At 39.2% G+C, this 15,012-nt stretch overlaps 1 protein-coding gene across 15 annotated transcripts in view; it reads left to right on the top strand.

Moving 5' to 3' along the window:
* The window catches only part of NCKAP5 (NCK associated protein 5), a 414,162-nt gene that overhangs the window by 41,346 nt on the left and 357,804 nt on the right, over positions 1-15,012 (top strand). For 3 of the 15 annotated variants that reach the window (XM_041717542.2, XM_072931696.1, XM_041717541.2), the window contains exon 2: positions 9,308-9,423. The exons of 10 other annotated variants lie outside the window; for them this stretch is intronic. The gene's annotated coding sequence lies outside the window, so the exon portion shown is untranslated. Of the gene's footprint in view, positions 1-9,307; positions 9,424-9,701; positions 9,949-10,258; positions 10,563-15,012 lie in introns of those variants that run through there. 2 more of the 15 variants (XM_072931699.1, XM_072931705.1) reach the window with 2 other exon arrangements.

The following is a 15,012-nucleotide window of genomic DNA, read 5'->3' as shown; positions in this document are numbered from 1 at the left end:
TTGCCAAACACCAGAACAGCTTGGAACAAAATACCTTTATATAAGCCAAAAAGATAGTGGTTGTCTTCCAGATTAAAAGTGAAAATCACTGAGGTTGATTACAAATAGAGTTTATAATTTACACCAAAGTGGTGTGTGACAGTTTGCTCATTATCTTGTGACCTGTGAACTGAAAGCAAGTGCAACTACTGCACTGTCTTTATAGAGAGATTGCTGGAAACAGCTAGAACAGCTCTCATGTTTCTTTACCTCCATCAAACAGTAAACTTTGCTCCTCAGTGGGGTAACCAATTCTTGCCTTACTCTTCCCTTACTGGCAATTTACGTGAAAAGTACAACTGGAAGAACATTTTATGTCCCTTGCTGGTGGTATCATAGAGCCACACTGTGGATTGCTCCTGCCCTTTGGGCATGTTTGCTATTACAAACTAAAACCTGCTGAGAAGCAGTTCTGGGATTTTGGGGTTTGCAGGATTTAAAAAAAAATAAAATTTCTCTGAGTTTTTTATTAGTCACTTTTGTTAGATTTTTGTAGATTTGGTTAATATTTTCCATGTAGGAAAGTTGAGGGACAAGTTGTTGTGAGGCTAGATAATTATTACTAAATATAGAAGATGTGTGATAAATGAATAGAGGAAGAGAAGAAATTCTAAAGTAATATAAATAGTTACACCCTTTCACATGGCCAGTGGAAAACCTAAATGAAAGAGTAATGTATACCAAATGTGTGTATGCTGAGTGTAATTTTGCTAGGAATGATTTCCAGTAGGAAACAGAAGGTAAGCAGGACAAATCTGAGTGTACTGCCCTTGCTGGCAGGGCTCTGTGAGCACCTGTAAGTATTTGTGGAGCCAGTTTTTGGTAAACTTCCTTATTGTTTGTGCTACAGTATTGTGGCATAAGGACAACTGAAACAATCAACAGTCATTGACTAGTCAAAGAAAAATGGTCAATAGTCTCAGTGATGAAGCACAAACCTACAGCTATCCTTGAATTCCCCAAGATATGGGACTGGCTGTGCTGATGCAGGGTGTCCTTCAATTCTGGGAGTCTGTAAGAGCTGAGGCAGCTCTCTCTGCAGAATCTCACCACCATGGTGAATCTCTCTACAATCTTTAAAGAGATAATTTCAAGCCTCACACTGTCTGTCTAGAGCCTGTAGATAAACTGACATTTACCTTCTTAGAGCTGCTGACACAGTTTGTTGGTGGCACAACAGGCAGCTCTCCCACCTCAGCAATAAAATCATCATGTACATGGTGAAGTTTTAGTTTTCCAAAATTGGGCAGTTCAGAGCAGTAGTCTAAAACCTTAATTTTGTTATGGTAACTAGAGTTGATAAATGAGGACATCACACTTAAATGAGATTTTTAAGGCTTGATGATCAGTGCTGGTAGCTGTGGTTCACAAAATGGATCCTGAGCCTTATTGAAATTATTGTTCCAGACATATACCCTGCCTGCAGGACCAAAGTTATTTTCCTGTCCAAATTCAAGGAGTTGTCCCCTTGCTGTCTTTTGTGGTAAGAACCACAACTCAGGAATTCAGATTAATTTTTATATGATTTCTTCTGTGGTAGCCCATGTGAATGTCATCTTTGTTACATCAACCCAGGAGAACTTAGCCTGGAAAGGTACCCAAACTCATGTCTGTGAGCTCTATTCTTGTAGGGTCAAACTGTGTCTCTAGACACCAATTTTTATAAATGTGACTTCTCCTCCTAGGAAGGAATTGCCTTTATTTCTTTTCATTTGTTGGAAGAAAAGTAATTTACTTCTGTTTTCCAGCCTCTCACCCACACTGGCACAGTTTTGTGACTGGTCCTAAAGGAAAAGCCAATTCTTTATTCTTTCCAAATCACCCTGCTGGAGCAAATAAGAGTAGCTGTGTAGTTCCTACTCTTTCCACCCCTCAGAGCCCATAGGGGATGTATGCAGAGACACAATCCAAATAGTGCCTCTACTTGTAGTGCTCCTCTTTTTTCAGTATAGAAAGGCTGTGTACAGCTCAAAAATGAAACTGACCCACTGCAAAAAATTATATGTGGGAAAAATGCATTCTTAGAACCATGTTCACATCCAGAGCAACAGTTTTACCTTTGGCAACACTCTCTTACATCATGAGGTATAAGGAACAACTATTGCTTGTTCATGCAGGTAAATTTTTAAAATATACTTTATACCTCCCTGATTCTCCTGTGGAGAAAGACAGGGATGATTTTTTTTTTTCTTTCTTACCATTTTAGTTTCCAACAATTTACTTTTAATGTTACAACATATATTTAGCCTGAATTATTTAACATAAATGCATGAATTGCTATGTAGTCTGGTAGCATAGGGATACATGTTACAAGGAATATTTGAATATAAAATTTCATTTACAAAATCCTACAGAGAATAATGCAATCCTGCTTTCTTTTGCAACCTAAATCCAGCTGAGCTGATTGAGTGCTCAGCTGGGAGGTTTGAGGGATCACCTGGTCTGTGCAGGTAAAAGGGGATATCCGTGCACGGGTGGGATGTGCATTTACAGCTCTTGCGTGAAATGAGGTCTGGTAAAGGGCTTTGTGACTGCCTGGCCTGAGGTGCATGACACAAATGTGACGTACCACTATTGACAGTAAAAACAGAAAGGATACTTCATGGGCTGCCTCTCAACAACAGAGCTTTATGAGGGCAGAAAGCAAGGCCCTGTACTGCTGCTGGTCCCCTCGGGAGGCTGTGGTGGAGTGCCAAAATGGAATAATTTTGAAACTGAATATCTTTAAATGGATTCTTTGTTCATTTAAAGGAGATAGACTTAGGAAGACAGAGGCTTCTCTGGGGAATGTCATGGCTTTGTTGTGCAGCACAAAGACTGTTTGAATCAAGATCTGGATACTTCTAGCAAGGTCTTTTCTAGCAACATGAGCCATGCACTACAATTTCTTCAGAACCCAATTTCTTACTCTGAAGTTTGTATGGGCTTTTTGAGATTGCCTTCTGTCTCATCTTCTGAGCTAACTTCTTCTCGATGGAGGATCTGTAATGAGGTGCTTTTTCATTGATCACTGAGAGTTCCACACAGGTTGTGCTGTGATCAAAGACATTTTCTCTTTTCTCTAATGGTAAAGCTGTTGATTTACTGCAAGGCAGCAGGCTGATCTCTATGCCAACACACTTAATTGGAGGGACTTTTTGCCTCTACAAGGCTATTTTCTTCATACACAAGAAAAAAAAAAAAAAAAAAGAGGACGTGGAAAGCAGACAGCAGAGCAAACATGAGTAAATACTTATATTTTTTATCATTTGAATAGATCCTGATAAGGGATTTGTTGAACCTACTAGCTGAGCCTCAGTGCAGCTGTGACAATTGGTGTCATCCAAGAATGTGCTTGAGTGACATACTGAGATGTCTTTAGAGAGTAACTTGTTCTTTAATGTGATGCAAGACATTGGAATTTAGGTACAGCCTCATTTGGGCTTTGTTAATACTGAGAGGATGCAGCTTCATGCTGCAGGTGCTGGACACACAAGAACTCCCATGGTGGTACTGCAGGTGCTTGGTTAAAGCACCCCAGGGGTGTTTCATTCATCCCTGCCTGGCTGCTGCTCCTGCTGCTTCCAGCACTAATATTTTGACAGTCAGAATCAACAAACCTGGAAAGAAGCTCAGGTTTATTTCAGACCAAAGATTTGTTTGATGGGTCAGAGAGCTTCAGTACTGTGGCCCAAAACTCTGCCAGTTATGGAGTGATGAAGGGAAGAACAAGTAGAATTCTTTAGAGATTTAGTATAAAATTCCCAAACCTTGGATCTTTTCTTTTTCTCCTCTACACTATGCATTTTTCTTACCTCCCTTGGGAAAAACTTATAAGCTGTTTTCCTCTGCATAACCCCTGTGATTACTGCTTAGATTTTTTGTACAACATATTTGACCATTGAAGAGGATTGCTTGAACCAACATGATCCTGGAATAACTATCCTGAGAACAGTCTACTGAGACCTCACAGTTTTATTTTATGCACTGGAGGCAAAGGCTTCAAGCCCCTGGCAAATAGTGTTACAGATCTCAGTGAGATCATTTTGCCACTTTGCTCAAGAGAAAACAATAAAATAATTATTCAGGAGGAATATTTGGGAGCTTGAAGCACTTTTTCTCTACACCAGAGCCATGACCTGGCAAACAATAAACAATGGGAAAGTTTGTCTTAGTACACAATTTAGCAGGATAAAAAAAGCTGGAATTCTTTTAACAAAGTGTGTTCTCTTCTCCTCAGAAATTTTGAAAACTGATGTCACTTGTAATTCTTCAGGAAAGAAAAAAATCCCTGCAGTTTGCAGTACATCAATGCAGGCATTTTTCTCCTGTCTAATCTATAAAAAGACATTGTATACAAATGTTATTTTCTCTGCCAGAAATGCATTCCTGGAACATAATAAAGGCTTTTCTGTTGTTGTTCAGCAATTTGGATAATAGTTTCTCCATGAAGTCTCATAACATTTATTTACTCCCATAAATTATTAGACCAAGTGGTTTCAGCAAAGCTAGAATCCCTCTGCAATAAGCTTTCCTACTGAAATAATTCTGTAAACATTATGCCTAAAATAATTTCAAATGAAAAATTTATAAGAATAACATAATACAGATGTGAAATAAATCTGTAGACCTCTGTGCATAAAGTACAGAAAGTTTTACTGAAGATTCATCAACTATATGGATTAAATGAAGCAAAACTTTTTCTAGAATTATTTTCTAGAATCATTGATAGCCTTGAAGAGTTACAGATATTTCTTCTTTGGAACAACTGGGTTGCAGTTATTGTGGCAACAGCACTTTTTTCTTTCCTGCAGCCCCTTGGTCAGCCCTATTAGTTACAGTTTAATGGAAGGGAATTTGAGGGGAGTATTCCTCTCACATGGTTTGGCAGGTGTGGGAGGGAGAAGGAGAGGTGTGTCTCTGCTCTTCGTGTAAAATAAATTGTGCTGCATCATGTCTGAGGGCTGAAAGGTCTGACTGCAGAAAGGCTGGGCTGGAATCAGCACTCACACAGCCAAACTTTGGGAAAAGTACTTGTGGCTCAGCTTGTGTGTATCTGCTTCAAGGACACCTCACCTTTGCCAGTCCTCATTTGTACATAACCCATAGGAGGATGGTGGTGTAATCAGTAGTGCTACATCCTCTGTCACTGGAGCTGAAATTCTCCTGCCTTTTTTATTTTCTTTGCTTCTTTGGCATCTTGCCTTCACCCACTGATTCTGCTTTACATTGCTCTTCTTGCATGCAGGAAGTAATAACCACTGAAGGTGACCAGAACAATGCAAATAAATGCATTTGAATTAAAGATGATGCCTACTTGTTTTGGATTTTGGGAATCTGTTTTATCCCACTATTTCCTAGAGGTTCTCATTTCATCTGAAAAATGAATCACATGGATTTAACAATCTTCATTTTCTTCACTGGGGTACTAGGTATCACCCCCCTTCAATGAATTAAAGTTTGAAGTTTAAATTGGATTCAGGAGGCATGAAAAGAGGATGCCTTTAAGAACTAATATATTAGATAGTCCTTGGAACTCTGATATGAGACAAGGGAAAAAATAAGAGGTGAAAATACCCACAATTTGTGCTGTCTGTGGAGGCAGCATTATGAAGTTCAGTGTGGGGGTCCATGAATGGCCTGGGAGAACCCTCTCTGCCACAGCTGCTCCAGATCTGGAACTCAGGTAACAGAGCAAACCAGACTTAGCTTGACTCTGGTTTTCCAATCATCTAATGTATCCTATGGCTGGAAATATTATGAGTGTCATCATGTATCTCTCATAGTGACACATTTTTTTTTAGCTGGAAGCATAAATGATTTCAAAGATATTGGAAGGTGAATATTGTGAATATGTTTTTTTCAAATTTATATATTTTTTTAACAAAGCTTTTGATAGACTCCCATTTAAGGCATATTTGTTTTTTGGTTTTGTGTTAGTTCAGTAATACTATCCCCTCCAAAAATACACCTTATTCTTTAAATCAGACCTCAATTTTCAATAACTTCATGGAGGTGTTTCATTTTTATGAGTGGCTTTTAGGCCTCACTGAGTCCTACAAGGCTGAGGTCCCTTTGCACTCCTTTGCATCTTCCTGCTGCCATCAGTGGCTGCTGGCTCTTGGAACAGAATTACTCCACGGAGTGCTGAAAGTAGGTTAGGCTGAAGCTCTCTCAAGCCTCCCTGGAGGGAGTTTCAGATGTGCAAATCCCAATGAACTCTCATCTCAGCAAAATGTCACTGAGACATCACACAGACAGGGCTGACTCCCTCTGCTTCCTCCTGGAAACTTTTGGAAATTGGAAAAGGATCTGCAGTGTGAAGAGAGGTCAGAGTGCACATGCAAAGTGCCCCTGTATGTGCAGCTCGCCCAGTGCTGCTCCTAAAGCTTCCGCTGGGACAACGGGTTCTTTTAGCTGGGCAATTAGAATATGAAACAAAAAAAAGGAGGTCATCTAAATAGGGCTCCTTTGTAATTTCTTACATAACACTGTGCATGGCAAGAATGACTTATTGACCCTACTTAGAGCACAGAGGGATGATAGACACTACATAATCCTTCCTAGGCAGGGATTGCTTTCAAATTGGTGGTGCTGCTTTTATTGAAAAAATGATCTTTATATGTATTTAGGATGAAGAAAGCTAAGGTTTTAAGAAAAGAAACATGATTACTGAGAAGATTGCTTTCACTTTTGTGAGATTTCTATCAAATCAGTCTAATAGTAATGAAAATCACTGGAAAATTTTGCAGTTAAAAGTGGGCTTTGGTCTTGTCCTTGGTATGCAGGAAAGCCTGTCACTTAGTCCTGTGTCCTTAGAAAGACTGAGGTATTCTAAATCCCACCTAAACACCTTCTGGATGCTAACTGCAGTATATTGCTTGAATAGATTTCAAGTTTTCTTCACACTGGTAAAGAATTAAAACTTTATTTTTCAGTTGTAGGTTTCATTTAAAGTTATTTCTAAATAGAAAAATTGCACAATTCTCAGGTTTGGGCTTGTTTAACACACCTGAAGACAAGCTACAGAAGAAAAGCAACGAAATGATACATTTCCACAGCTAATTAAAAAAACCCAAAAAACTACTTTTTTTTTTTTTTTTTTAACTAAAGGAAGTATTTTATTAGAGAGAGTAGTGAAAACTTTTGATCACTGAACATTTTTAGAGTTTTTGGCTCATATCTAGGTAGGATCTTCCTCCAACCAACTACATAAGGATTCAACTTTTGCAAATGTGCAGTGTAGTGTTGATACCCTTTTATCTCTTTTCAACCTTCCCCTCAGTCTGTATGCACACATACAGGCAGGTCTGTTTCTGTGGAATCTAGAGAAATACTGAGGAAATACACTTTGTACACATGAATTGTGTAGTGTCTCATTCTGCATGGACAAAATGATATAAGATCTTTTTGGTCAGTCATACAGACCTATGGGTTTTAATTTCCTGAATTTTTAATTGGCTAGGATTGCAAAAACAGTGTCTGGCTTGCCCAAATACCCTCAATTCTCCCAGAGCTTAGAAAAATATTGTCCTCTTGGCAGTCGCTTTGTGATCTCCTATTTAACAAGTAAATGTCAGTGCCAGTGGAGGCTACAGACCTGAAAATCAGCGTTCAAAAGGACAACCCATGATGGTGCAGTGTCTGGGTTTCCTTTTAGCAGTTACAAAGGGCACATTAACACCTGATAATAAAAAAATCATTCTGTTTCACAGTTCTGTGTGTAATTGTAGTGGGGATTCAACATACTTTTATTTATTTTTTAAAAATAATGCATGGGTTAGTGAAATGGCATCTTCTCCCTACCCTCCTGCAATACAAATCCCAGAAAAATCTTTAAAATAATTACTTATAGTTCAGCCCCACCAGCTTTGATACATTTCTACCAATCTGTAAAAACAGAGCACAAAACCATAATTAATAGACTGAATTCTGACTGAATTTACTGAGCTAAGCAGCAGTTAGGGCTGGTCTGGCTGTTCTGGCTGAGGGCTTTGGAGTATTGAGACTTTTGGAAAGGGCCTATCTTTCCCTGCAAGGTGCCTGGACCAAAGAGTAAGGTATTTTGGTAATCAGTGCATCATTGTTTTCTGTGCACTATTAGTACAATGTATCAAATAACATATTTTTATATCCAGTACCCTTAAAAATAGTTTTGCTGCAGTTGGAAAAATTATTTTGCAGTTTAATTTCCATAGTCAGAGGCTTTTTATTAGCAGTGCTTCCTATGACATTAGTTTATTCTGCATGTAGTTCAGTTATATTATGGACTATCACAGCAGTTAAGTATCTAGGTGTAAGGGTTTTTGTAATCAGTCCCTGACAACATCTGTCAAAACAATATGGGAAAATCCTGGCTCATGTTGTCATTATAGAATGGGACAGTTTGTTTATTCAATAGAAGAAATAAAGCATATTGAGGTAAGGCTAGAAGAATCACTCTGACTCAGTTACTGAGACTTCCAGCTTCCAGGTACAGGATATTTTGGTTCCAGCATTTCACATTAATAATAAACAATCTTTATGGGAACCATTGAATGATGAAAATGAGATCACAAATTGAGAGGCAGGCTATATATTTTTTGATCTGTTGTGTGCTATAGTTTACATTAGGGTCAATCTCAAGATCAGAAAGAGGCAGGTTCTGTACCACAGCATTTCAAATAAATGTTTGCCAGCTATATGAGATACTGTCAATAATTCATCACTGTAATTCTTCCAAGATGGTCTGTTGATGCAAACTGTCAGAGCACATGGTAATAGTATGAGCATTTATGTGATTTACAGTTCTACAAAATGGCAAATAACTAGAAATTTCTTCCACTGAAAGTATGCATAGGCTCTTTGGAAGTCAGAAATAGTATGTGTGACAGCTGCAGCATGTATAAATCATGGTCAACTCTTTAAAAATGTTCTCTGGATATAAGTACATGCTCTTATACTGGCATCTTCATAGTCCATTTCCAATATCTGAGCGACAGATTTTACTTTATGTAATTGTGCAGTTTCCTATGTTCTTATTAACTCTTTCATCTCCTGATGAGTTCAGTGGTTACAACAGTATATCTTGGTCAGTAGAACTGGTAGAGCTCAAAATACAAACATTTCCCTACCATGCAGCATCTCCAGGGCCCATGGGCTTTTTCAGTAATTTGGGTCTTTGTCAATATACTACAAATAGTATTGCACAAAGTGGTTTATAAAATTTTTATGTGTGCTGTTGTTCAGAAAGAAACCAAGAAATGGTGACTCATGTGGTAATTTATTTTTGTGACTTGAAAAAATGCAGGTGAGAGGCATTCTTTGATGGCAGCTGCGTTAAGTGCTGGCAGCAGTGGGAAGAGCTTCCTCACGTTTCAGCTCAGTTCCCATCTATTCACCAGCATTGGTTCCAGAGCTGTTCAGGTCTGTATATGCAACAAAGCACTGCCCTAGCAAAAAAATGAAGTTGTTCCCACTTGTTCAAACCTTTCACTTTCATAGATTGATCTTTTATCAGTGCATGCTAATTTTTAACTGGCTCAGGATTTATCATGCCCTGCACACAACCAGTTCATGAATGTGTGATTTGGAACACTGGATTAGAAAATGTGTTTGCAGTGAAAGGAGTGAGGACCACTGAGTTCTTTGGGTTCTTTTTTTTCCTTTTTGTTTCTGGCATAGTGTGTAGGTAGAGTTGAGCCAAATTCCTCTTTTTAGCACCACTATGGGAGCTGAGGGCTGTGGAGGCAGAGCACTATCCTTTGAGCTGGAAACTTGTGTGTCATAAGGATACTTAGCAGCTTTGAGCACTTTACAAAAGCAGAATTTCCGTGTGAAGGAAGCTCCATTCTTCCCAGGAGTATGTCCACTGGATGCTGTCATTCATACTTGAACAGGAGTGAAGGAAGAGAAATGGAAGTAAGGGGCAATCTCTGGCATTCAGTTAAGGTAGGAGAAGTGGTGATATACTGGATTCCCCCTTGTTTTCCCCTTTTAACCATATAGTCCCACGAAGGCACTTTTATAGTTATTAGGTTGGAAAGATAAATGTTGGAGAGATTTGTGGAAGAGCACAGGTGTTTGAGACTTTGAAGTCAATCTGTGCAAAAGAGTAGCCTACTATAAGACTCTTCAGGGGGTACCAGCAGGGTGGCAAAGTCAATACTCAACTCAGTATAGAAGATAAATTAGGTTTTTGTATGAAGTTAGTTTAATAGTTTTATATCTTTCATTAGGGTGAAGAATAAAACCAACATGCAAAAGACTGAGGGCACTTTGTGCAAGCACAGCACACCTCACTGCACTGATTGATGTGCAATGGAAGATCCTATAGCGGCCTTGTTCCTGGAAACACACATGGATGTGACTTCATTTTATGCAGGATAACTGTGGCTGCGTGTGCCAGTCCATTTCTCTCCTACCATTCTCATGGATTTCTCTTGCCTCCTTTTTGAGGTTTCTCAGAAGTGCATGTGGATCACTGTGGACAGATGGAGTTCATGTGTGTGAGCAGCAGGGATGATTTTCCTCCTGGGAGCTGAGCTGAGTCACCCTGAGCTGTGGTAGGGAACAGGGGAGGAGGAGGGAGAGCATTCCTGGGGTAGGGAAAGGGACTGTGGCTGCTGACAACTCCCTGTGCAGCTTTGGGCTTGGTGGAAAGAGGAGTTGTGACATGAGTGACTGTGGATTTGTGAAATCACTGCCATGCCTCGCTGCTTCTGTGGTTTTGTCCTGGAACAAACCTGCATTTATATGGCCTCTGCAGAGTGCCATGACTGAAATGTCTGTCTGCCTTTCCCTGGAGGCTGGCAACTGTCCTTCTGGAGCCTGAGATGGCACTGCATGGCAGGGTTGAGCCACAGGCAGCGTGAGGTTTGCCCTTTGGCTTTGGGTCTTGCTCAGGAATATTCTTTGTGGAGGCATTTCTCCTTTGGTGGTGCTCGGTGTGATGCAGCTCATGGTACATCTGCCCAAATCCCATGGAAAGTAATGGATTCCCATGGACATTAACATTCATTCTGCCAGCTTTTAATTGTGGGACTAAACACATGGACAAGAGGCAGTTTTGTGCCACTGTCTGTGGCACAGAGGCTCATGAGGCAAGAGCTGTGTCCCCATGGGGGTCCTTGCCTGGCCCCAACATCTTGCAGCCTTTCCTGAAACTCTTGGTTGCAGCTCAAGGTTTTTTGGAAGGAAGGACATTTTGCCTAAGCAAATGTGTCAATACATGCCTGTTGGAAAGCTCTCCTAAATAAATCATTATTCTGTTGCTCAGTACAATTTATTGTAGTCTGTCAATATCTTGCTTTTAAATATGTTTTAGATAGCAAAAAGATATAGGTTTTCTTTTGGGATTGTTGAAGGGAAAAACAATGAAGCTGAAGGGAAAAATCTTGTAGGCTGCTTTGGGAAGGGTGGTAAAAACCCCCTGAGAACTACACTTTAATGTTTCTTAAAAATCTGGTGTTTTCAGTGAAGCTGCCTTTAGGAAATGCTGTGATTTCATTTCAGTGATGTGCTAAGAAGGAAAACAGAATTTCTGAGCTGTTGTCTCAAGCTTTATATAGGTTGAAGGTTTATGTTCTGCTTGTGTTTTGATAAATTTTCCTTGCAGGCATAAGGTGTAGAAACTTTTAATTAAAGCTTAAGTTCTAGAGCAAGGAGTAAGTGTTGTGGTAAGGTGCAGGCACTTGGTCATTGTGCAATTCCCAGAAAAGATTTCTGTGAAGCTGAGGTGGCTGGTTAGAGGGCTTGAGCACTGACAAATTCAGATGGAAGATATTCCAGGTGAACACCCTCTTTGGGAACTGTCTCTGCTGTTGCCTTTCTTCCAACACTTGTGCTGTTTTTCCTCAAAAATACTTCCATAGTAAGACAACTTGAGGACAACAGCTTTCTGTATGTATGTGTAAAAAACTAATATTTCCTAGTTAGAAGATATGGCATTAATCACTCTGAGGTGAGTTCTTGGCATTTTCTGGAGAAGCCAATTGCCAATTTAGGGAGAGTGCCAAAGCAGTTTAGAGAGAGCTATGCCTGAAGAGCTAAAATCAACGTTCTTCCTTCTCTTTCTGGAGAAGCGATGATTATTGAGTTATTGAGATTTTAATAACTACAGAGAGCCTGAGTATGTAGACCAATTCACAAGATGTATATAAAATGTATGTAACCTTCAAGGGATTTGGTGGACACTGTCACTTGCTGGGTTTGTCCTTCTAGGGGATAAAATCAAATGGCTGAGCATGTATTTAAAAAATTGTTACGGCTGCAGGGAAAATATTGGAGCCGTGAAGACATTTTCATTAGCTTGGAGATTAGAGAGACCTTTTTGGCAGGAAGAAAATGTAGTTTGCTTGTAGCACCTGCATATACTTGCATGTCTATGATCTTTCAGTTTTTACAGCCTGTGGTGCCTATTATCTCCTTGATATACTTGCAAAATTCATATGATGTTCTTCTAGAAGTTCTGCTGGGTGGAGAGGAAATGGTTTGCCTAGTACAAACAGTTCCTTGAGAATGCTACATTCCTACATTTATCTGTCATGTAGAAAAAATGCAACTCAATAACCTATTTTTAGCACAGTTTCTGACAGTAGTAATTAAATATATTTTTAAAAATCATACCATGTAATAGTAAAGCAACTTCTGTCATTTTATTTACCATTTCTGGTACATAGCCCCCGTTGAGTTACACTGGCATTTACGGTTTTTCTTGCCAACTATCTGGTCATTGAATATTTCTGAGGAGAGAAGGGGAAGAGGAACAAGAAGATAGAAAGCTTATTTACATTATTTTCAGTATATTTTAGTAACATTCAGTTTAGTCTTGGTTGTAAGTTTCTCTTTTGTAATTCATCTGGGCAATCTAATTCTGTCTTAATCCGTTTCAAGCATGATGGTCAGGATGTTGAGTTTGGTGCAAATTTTCAGGTATGTTGGGCAGCAGCTGGAAACCTGTCCTAGGGTGACATTATGGTGCTTGTATCCCCAATTGTGTGTTCTGTTTATGCTTGATATTATGTTCTGTGCTTTCAGGATTGACTCTGAAAGTGAAGGTTTGTTTTGTTTTGTTATCAGCCAGCTCACCTCCCACCATGGTCTGTTGTCTAGGAGAGGCTAGTGCTGGCTTGTTTGCTTGCTCTTTCTCCTGCTTTTGCCTTTGCTTTTGCTTATTAGTTAGTTTAGCCAGACAGTCCAATTTTTTTCCCTGGACTGTTTTTTTTTTTGTTTTGTTGGTTTTTTTTTTTTGTTTTTTTTTTGTTTTTTTTTGTTTTTTTTTGTTTTTTTTCCTTCCCTTTCCTGAATACCATTCCAACCTGCTCTGGACTGGGACCTGGGAAACACTGAGGAGCACCGAGAGCCATCCCCAGTGCCCAGAGCAATCCCCAGCGACCACTCCCAGGAGAGACTTTCCGGATTTGTCATCTCTTCAGATTGATGGAAGAGTTTTTTTCATCTGGTGTTGTTCGTCTTTTGGTGCTGGGGAGTGTTATGCTTGTTATATAAACAGATTTTTCCCACTCCTCTCCAAGGAAATTCTTCCCAATCCAGGTTGGGCCATGGGGATTTGCTTTCTGGGGGCTCCTTCTGGAGGTTTTCTCCCAAATTTGCCCTAAACCAGGACAAAACCACATTTAGTGAACAGTCCTATTGGATTCAGCAAAGATGCTGAGAGTTATTCCAGGAGGTTCCTAGTGCTGCAGGTAGAGCAAAAGAAAAAGATGAACTGAAAACTTCAGTGTCATCTTATCATTTGCCCAGAATTGTTAAATATTCAGTCCAAACCTCTAATACCCAAGTAAAAGTTAAAAAATTTCAAGCATTCATGACCTTTTTCAGGGGTAGTGGTAACCCTGGAGGTCCTGCATGATGAATAAGCTATAACTGAGTATTAATCTGTGAATATTTTGTAATAAAGTTTTTCACTGATGTAATTTTATGTAAAAGCTTCTGAAAGCATAAGCCCTAAAAATAGAAATCTGACTTTAGGGTTTTGTCTACAAAATTAGCAATAAATCACTACAAAATAGCTATTCTACACCACTTCTCAGTGCAGCTATTTCTAATGCTACATGGTAAGCTTGCACAGAATGACAGCTGTCCTGTCCTGTCTTATTTTGAAGGAAAGCTTACATGGAGACCAGTCCAAAGCCTGTCTAGCTCAATATAATTACTCTAATTTCTCTAATTTGCAACTGTACTTCACATAAGGTGAAATGCTGACCCTGCAATGGGAACAAGAAAAGTCTTTTAGAGTAAGCATTTTTTTTTTTATAATACAGTGGAATACCCAAGCTTTCTACAGAATAAGAATGACTATTATGTTGATATTGGTTTGGGTAATTCCAGTTAGATTATATCACAAAAGCACACATCAGCATTACAGTTCTGGCTGAAATCCTGATATTTTAAAATCCTTTGAGTGGCAGAAAGTCCTAGGTATTAATTTGGCCTTATTACAGAAACAAAAAGAGATCCTAATATGACCTAAGGCTACATAACAATAATTTCCATCTATTAAGAGACATATGCCAAAGCCAGAGTACAGCAGAAATTTTTCTTGTCCAAACTTTTGGGATATTTCTGAAATGAAATGGAGACAATGTGCACAATGGGCCTTATTTAAAATTCTTTGAAATTGTCTATTTACCTGTGGCATTACATAAACAATACTACTAACACCCACTCATACAGTGTAAGACACACTTCTGCATGCTGAGAACTGCTGTCATCTGTAATTCTGGAGGGATAAGGAAACAGCAACATAGCAGGGCAGATGCCAGAGGAGCTCTTCCAGGTGTCTGCCACGACTGACCTCTAGGTCAGCACACAAGACTTGACCCAAATCATTCAGTAAAGCAACCTAGAACATAAAGTAGACCAAGAATATCTGAGTTAAAACTTTAAAGGCTTAATATTTTCAGGATTTTCCAAATATTGTAAGCAAGTGGATCTGGCTAGTGGCAGCCAATCCATGTAATTAATACATGTATATCCATGTGTGTATAACAC

The sequence above is a fragment of the Taeniopygia guttata genome, chromosome 7 (genome assembly GCF_048771995.1).
Source record: "Taeniopygia guttata chromosome 7, bTaeGut7.mat, whole genome shotgun sequence".
Taxonomy (NCBI): Eukaryota; Metazoa; Chordata; class Aves; order Passeriformes; family Estrildidae; genus Taeniopygia; species Taeniopygia guttata.
This window is presented reverse-complemented; position numbering and strand designations above follow the sequence as displayed.